We start from the raw sequence: 7,608 nt of genomic DNA on the forward strand, positions 1-7,608 counted from the left end.
GGTCACATCAGACTTAAGTTTGTTGATATGAAATGATTGTTTTCAGTTTAGCTGGTGAATGAATGCTTTCTACATTCCATGGAGTAGATTTCAGACCGAGCATCCTATTAATCATCATCATCTATTTATTTATATAGCGCCACTAATTCCGCAGCGCTGTACAGAGAACTCACTCACATCAGTGTCTGCCCCATTAGAGTTTACAATCTAAATCTCCTAACATACACACACACACAGACTGAGAGAGACAAAGAGCAATCTAATAGCAGCCAACTAACCTACCAGTATGTTTTTGGAATGTGGGAGGAAACCGGAGCACCTGGAGGAAACCCACGCAAACACGGGGAGAACATACAAACTCCACACAGATAAGGTCATGGTCGGGAATCGAACTCATGACCCCAGTGCTGAGAGGCAAAAGTGCTAACCACTAAGCCACCGCAATGCAAAGAATACCTTATAACTTTACATCTGAATCAAGAGGGGTATGCTGCCTTATCTCAAATACCTGCCAAACTCTGAGAAATGTATCCTAAATGCCAGAAGTTTCCATTAGCGTCAAGAGAATTATTTTGGGTTTATTTACAAAATAATGAGCAAAACAAGATACCTTTTACGACCCGAATGTACAGCTGTACTGCTAGGTGAAAACTGCACTTGGTGCACGAGACAATACAATGGTGTTTTCAAGGGGCTGTGAGAGGCCTGGAACTTCAGAAGTGCTAGATACACCTCCCAGAGGACGTGTCCCATGCACATTGTGGTGTGGATACACCACAAAGATGACAAGTCATGGCCCCTCTGTCGGCCTGCAAGCCGGCTTCGGCCATAAAATGTCCAGGAGACTCCTGGATTATTGGGAGATCTCCTGGTCTACCAGGGGAGCAGGTAATTCTCTCTGAAGGCCACTCATCGGCCTGTGAAATGGGCAGGGGTCTCGAGAGGGGGATGGGGTGGTGCAGGTACAAAGTACGGGGGCTGGGGCCTGCCTGTACAGTGGGTGGAGCCAACAACCTGGTGTGGCCACACCCTTTGGCGGTTATGAAAACGGGCAGTTTTCAGCTGGGGCTATCAGAGTAACCAGGGAGGCAGGGAAAAGCGCCTGCTTCCCAAGCTATGGGCCCGGGAGAGAAGCTACAATGCTCCGCTCCCTACCTACCTAGGTGGTAGTACAGCTTTAAGCACCTAAATACAACTACCAGTGATCTGTCTTTGTCTTTATCTTGTGGAGGATCCAGTCTCTCCACAATAATGAGCCAGAGAACCTCTGCAGTATTTAGAGGGCTTGGTAATTCCATAGAAACAAATGTCATGGAAGACCTAAAGACCTACACCTGTTCAGATGATATTTTTTGGACCTCTTTTCAAGATCCTCTACTTTGACCATCAGCTGTCTTTGGTGCTTTTGCAGCATAGTAATATGCTTCTTAAACGAGGTAACATTTGTTAGCGCTTTATCAGTTCTACTGACTCGAGGATGAATCTTTTCACTTTGTTTTGTAACATACAGTAGAATTTCGGGGTATGATTGAGTATTACATTTTCCCATACATATCCTTAACATGTCAAACTTCAGAATGGGCAGTTTTTCTGTCTGGAAAACCACAGCAGTCGAAGGGCATCATGTAGCCCCATCCTACGTAAATGCTGGTTAGAGCAGAGCTGCGCAACCTGTGTCCTGGGACCCCAAGTGAGGTCCAATAATCTGTTTTTGGGGTCCCATGACTGTGACATATGCAGTACATTCTGCAATACATTCTATTGTGGTAACAGAACAATAGCTCACTGACACTTAATGACCCTACTAACAAAAAAAAAAAAATTAATAATAAAAGGTTTTAGAAAGAGTAAATCGTTTAGAGTTCAGCAGAACTTGTTTTCTCATTATCTTTTATCATTTACCAAAAAACCCAGCAGGGGACATAAGATATATGACCTGCTGAGCCTACCGGGTACCTATTTTGTAATTTATACCCTATATATTCATGGTGGCCATGGCAGGCTAAAAGGGTGCTGAGTGGCAATGAGTGGGCTCAAGACAACCCTTGCCTTATTGCCGCCTGCTTCCTATTCCCAGGCTCAGAAGTTGACTGGAGGCGAGGTGGGCCTGACAGGCAGAAAATGAAAAGCACATTTCTTGTTATATTGAGAAATAAGTCAGCTTTTAGGAACATTGAACGGGGCAGTAAAGATGGCTGTAAAATGTCTAGTGCGTTGTATAATAAGGAACAGGTGAGAGGTCTCCCCTAACTTCCTTTCTAACATCCCTTTATATGTATTTTCCTTGGCTTCTCCGCCTCGAGAACTGTAATTAGAACCTAACGTTTCAGGCCGTGCAGATCTAGACATTAATCTCTTGGTTTCCTTATTGGGGCATCTGTACTCTCGGCTCCTTTTTTTCTCAGCTCTGGTCTTGAGGAATTTATTGCGCTGATGTCACTCAGGAGAATAGAGGTCTGCTGATTTATAACGCTGCAGATGACCTCTTGGAAAAATGAAACCTGGGTGAGATTCATTGCTGTTCTTTTCAGAGTATAAATGAAGTGGTAAGCCCAAACCAGCATCAGGTGGCAGAGGAAATTAGGCCAGAAAAAAAAAGGAACTTCAAACAGAATGTTGCGGTTAGCAGTATGACTCATTTATATATCTTCAAAACATGAAAAAAAAATGTACATTGGGAGCATGCATGGCTTTCTGAAAATAGAGGTTATAAGTACTGGATCTCATTGCCATCTGTATGTTAAGCACTATTCCCACGAATACTCCAAGTGTAGTTATTAAAGGGCTAATAACATAGTTTTTTGTTGCAAAAAGGACCGAGGCAGTAAGGTGATAGTCAGTTTGTGGTACATGAGTATGCACTATACTGCCATTGTGGTTGTCACGTGATGCAATAAAGATAAGAGAGATGATCTGCAGGAGAATGGAAGGTAGCAGACATCACCGCAGGGTACAGAGAAGGGGGAGCGAGAGAGAACCGGCGAGGGGAAAGGGAGAGAGAATCAGAAGAGGGCTGAGAAAAAGAGGAGACTGAAACGTTGCAGTGGACAGAAGTTGGGGGTCAGAGACTTCTTTGCATAATGTAATATCTGTGTATTATGCTGTAATGAGTGCTGTTGGGAAAAGGACAAGACTACCGGAAAATCCCTCCCCTGCACCCCAGGTACTTACCCCAACCTTTTGGATGACTATGGGAAAGACAGTATGTACCTCACTAAGAGCTTCTTGGTCCAAACTCGTCGGACGGACCCCACTGTACACCAGTCCAGGAAAAAAAAACAGATTACTGAAGGGCAGGAATACTGGATGGGAGGAGAGGGGGTGTCTGAGGCGACGGCAGGGAGCAGAGATAATTCACTCTACCCCAATTGCCGGGGCGTGGGACTACGGATGTTTAGGACAGGGAAGAATCCCGCCCGAATATCTTACTCACGGTTGAACGGGTGAGGGCCCCACCGACAGGGAGGCGAAACTGAAACGTGGTACTCACCGAGGAATGGTCGCCTCCTCTTGATGGCACCTAGGAATAGGGCGACAAACCACAACCACCCCCCAGAGCTATCTACCATCTACGATGTTTCTCCCACACTACCGATATCTATAGTAACAACAAAGCAGCGCTCTGATCCTAACAACTAACTATGTGATCAGAAGCTATAACATTACTACCACTAGGTGTGGTGCACTAGTTTACAGACACAATTCACAATTGGCAGATGGGGAAACAGATATCAAGGGGCATATTCAATTGTTAGCGAGACGGGTGAAAATCCAGCGCTCGAAAAAAAAAAAAATCCTGCGCTTGTTTTTTCCTGTTCGAGCGCTCGTTTTAAAAAAAAAACGCTCAATTCAATTGTTAACATTGCATCCACCCCCTCGCGCTCTACTATTGGTCCTAGCGAGTTTGAAATGAGGAGTGGTTAAGGCAGTCATTTTAGTATAAAAAATGAATGCAAATTAATGCAATCAAGAAGGGCCCCAGCACTGCAAATGAGATTGGGCCCCTACACTGCAATCAAGAAGGGCCCCGGCACTGCACAAGAGAATGGGCCCCCACACTGCAATCAAGAAGGGCCCCAGCACTGCAAAGGAGATTGGGCCCCTACACTGCAATCAAGAAGGGCCCCAGCACTGCAAGCAACAATGCCCCCCCCCCCTCCCCCCTGGACAGCAGATTTAAATGTTTTACAAGCAGGAAAAAAATTTCCATTTACAAACATTTCTTGAACACTGGCCAAGCATGGACATTTGGAAGGTACAAATATTTGTGGGACAGTGGGCAAGCCGGACATTTGGAAGGTACAAATATTTGTGGGACAGTGGGCAAGCCGGACATTTGGAAGGAACAAATATTTATGGGACAGTGGGCAAGCTGGACATTTGGAAGGTACAAATATTTGTTGGGACTTTGCGTAAATGAGTGTGTGTAGGTAAAGCATCAGAAAACTGAGGATTTCGTCTATGGTGAGTATTTTTGTTTTTTTTGTTTTTAATAAAAATCTATGGTGTACATGAGGGTGTTTACTGTATTTCTTGGGGTTTTAGTATTTTTAATAAAGATTTGTGGTTGGAATGAGGGTGTTGTGCTTTTATTTAACATTTTGCTTTGTGGAACTACAGATCACAGCCAGCCGTGGGTGTAAGAGCATGTTGGCACTTGTGGTTCTACAAGTGCCAACATGCCCTGGGTGCCATGGGTACGCTGGTGCTTGTAGTTAGACAAGTAGCAGCATGCCCACACTATTTAGGCCAACATGGCTGGCTGGGACATGTAGTTCCACAAATTAAAATTGTGTTTTTTTTTCATACAAAATCCCCATTTATTACCCTACTACCCACAGCCCAGGGATAGTAGGAAGAGCCCTAGTGCTATCGGCACTGGGCTGGGTGTCCCTAGGGGGGTGGCCCACTTACATTTTTCAGCGGACCACACTCCCTAGGGAATCCAGGCCAGCGCTGAACAGTCTGTGGGTGTTTAGTCATTATGGCCGTGGGACCCAAACTGCGTCTCTCCCCCCCCCCCCCTGCTATAGTGCCTATCACCCTGGATGGTTTGCCTAGTGCTGGTACAATTAAAATAGGGGGAACCCTACGCAAAAATTTTCAAAGATTTAAACACACACAGCAATAGTCTGCCAGCACTAGGGTTAAGACTAAAGTATAGAGTGGGGAGCAAACGCTTTTGGTTTTAATAAATAAATAAATAACATGCTACTTTTCACAATTTTGAGAGCTGACTGAGGTCAGGCACAAAAGTTTAAATACATGCACCATTAATGGATTTTTTTAAATGGGGAACTTTGAAAAAAATTATTAATTATTACACTGTTATTTTTTTAAAAAAAATAGTACTTTTCAGTTTTCAGGTTATTTTAATGAACTTTTACAATTATTTTTTCAGTTTAATTTATATTTTTCTTAACTTAAAAAATTTTTTTTTCTTTGAGCAGACCAAGGAGGTGCAAGATGAAAACAGCAGATTTGCCTGTTTCACCCACAGCGTTAAAAAACAATTGAATAGCTTTTTCAGCTGAGGGTTCGCATCCAGCCTATACTTTAACATTGGAGTGGGTGGTAGGGGCTCTTTTGAGGGAGCTTACCTTGGACGTCTGCGCTTGGAGGGAGTGTTTTTGTGGTTGGTGCTGCCGTTACGGAATTTTCGGGTGTTCCAGTTCCCGCGCTCGTTGCTTGTTTTGTTTTCTTTGCCGTGGCGCAGCCTGGGGTGGGAAAAAGAGGGGTAGGGAGGGTAGATAGGAGAACACAGACACAGTGGTACCTGCAATATACGTGGATGCTTATTGGTGTAAGCAGTAGATTATAGCTCTTTTTGCTGTTGTTGGTCTATAGCTCTTTTGCCCTGTTCACAGCTCTAATGCAGTGTATATTGGTGTGGTGGTACCGTCTGTGTGTGGGTAATGTCATACTTGCCAACTCTCCCGCATTGTCCGGGAGACTCCCGCATTTTGCGAGAGTCTCCCGGACGAGTGTGGCAATCTCCCTGATAGGAAGGGGGAAAAATTTAGTTTAAACGCCGCGATTCACCCGGAATCGCGGCGTTTAGCCCCGCCCCCACTGTAAAATGACGCGATTTGCGTCATTCCGTCACGGGGGCGGGGCCAAAATGACGCGATTTCGCAGCCCCGCCCCCTGCACGCCCACGTCCCAGCCGGCATCTCCCGGAAGAAAAAAAAAAAATGTTGGCAAGTATGGGTAATGTTTATAGCCCTGGTTTATAGCAATGCTATAATATGTGGGCAGGGGTGTCTATAGCTCTTTGTTACCTCTGTTTTGTAGCTCTAGAGTGGTGATGAGGACTGCCTATAAACAGTCTTGTGTGTTTATGTGGTAGGTGATTGACCTGTATTAATGGTCTCTTCGTGGTGGTTTATAGCTCTCTGTCTGTTGGCTATGTGTATTTAGCAGATGTGTGTGTGTCTTGTGTTTAGTACTGGTGTAGTTGCGTGTAGATGTACAGGTGCGTGCAAATTGCTTTTGCTCAAAATGCTCTTAGAAGAGCAGTTATGTCTGGACGGTGCTCTTCCTTGTATTTAGCCGCAGAGGCTAATAGTTGGGTAGCGGTGGTTGGTGGGATTGTTTGTAGCTTTTGCCGAGCGGTCCGCTACCTCTGGCTGGCCGGGTACTCTTGACGTCACCTTCTGCGCCTGCGTGTGTCGGTCCCGAACTTCCGGGGTTGGTGGAGCGCACAGCGTGTGTGCGTTCCACTGCAGAGTGGCTGAATCTCTTCCCTCTCCGCTGCCTTCTTTTTGTGGCAGTGTTCGGTGGTGTTTTCTGTGGCGTTCAGTAACTTGGGAGTTCGGCTGAGTTTTCCAAGAGTGTCTCTGTGGGGTGTTATCGGTTCCAACGCGTGCTGAGGAAGTCTAAGGACGAAACGCGTCAATCACCTACCATATAAACACACAAGACTGTTTATAGGCATTCCTCATCACCACTCTATCTAGAGCTACAAAACAGAGTCCTATGTCAATACATGGACATAGGACACAATTTCTGCAGTGTGTCATCATACTACAGATGGTGAAGCCAACCACGTCTTGTACTGGCTCAGCATCAGGGACAATTCCAGACTCTTCAGGGAGTGAGGGAGATCACCCCTATTTCAGGGAGTCTCCCTGACATTCAGGGAGAGTTGCAAAGTATGCTGTTACTTCTTTCCTCTTCACAGGCTCAAAGACCTTCAATCAAATGTAAGGTCTAAGCCAGTAATATGTTAAGCAGTACTTGCCAATGTATCTTCCAGTGAATGACCTTTCTTTATATATACTTTATAATACTTCATTTATGATGTATTTGTAGATAGGGAGCAAAGTCATCATCATACTTACCTACTTTCTTCAGCTCTCTTCCGGGAGCCAGCCAGTGGAGGGGGGCGTGAGGGGGCGGGGCGGCCAAAATCGCGTCATTTCGGCCCCGCCCCCTGTGACGTCATGACGCAAATTGCGTCATTTGACAGCGGGGGGCGGGGCTAAACGCCGCGATTCATCGGGAATCGCGGCGTTTGGGATCTAATTCTGCCCACTTCACTAGGAAGTGGGCACTTCCTAGTGAAGTGGGCAGAATTCGGGAGATTGCCACACTCGCCCGGGAGTC

This window comes from Mixophyes fleayi, chromosome 3, assembly GCF_038048845.1.
Source record: "Mixophyes fleayi isolate aMixFle1 chromosome 3, aMixFle1.hap1, whole genome shotgun sequence".
Taxonomy (NCBI): domain Eukaryota; kingdom Metazoa; phylum Chordata; class Amphibia; order Anura; family Limnodynastidae; genus Mixophyes; species Mixophyes fleayi.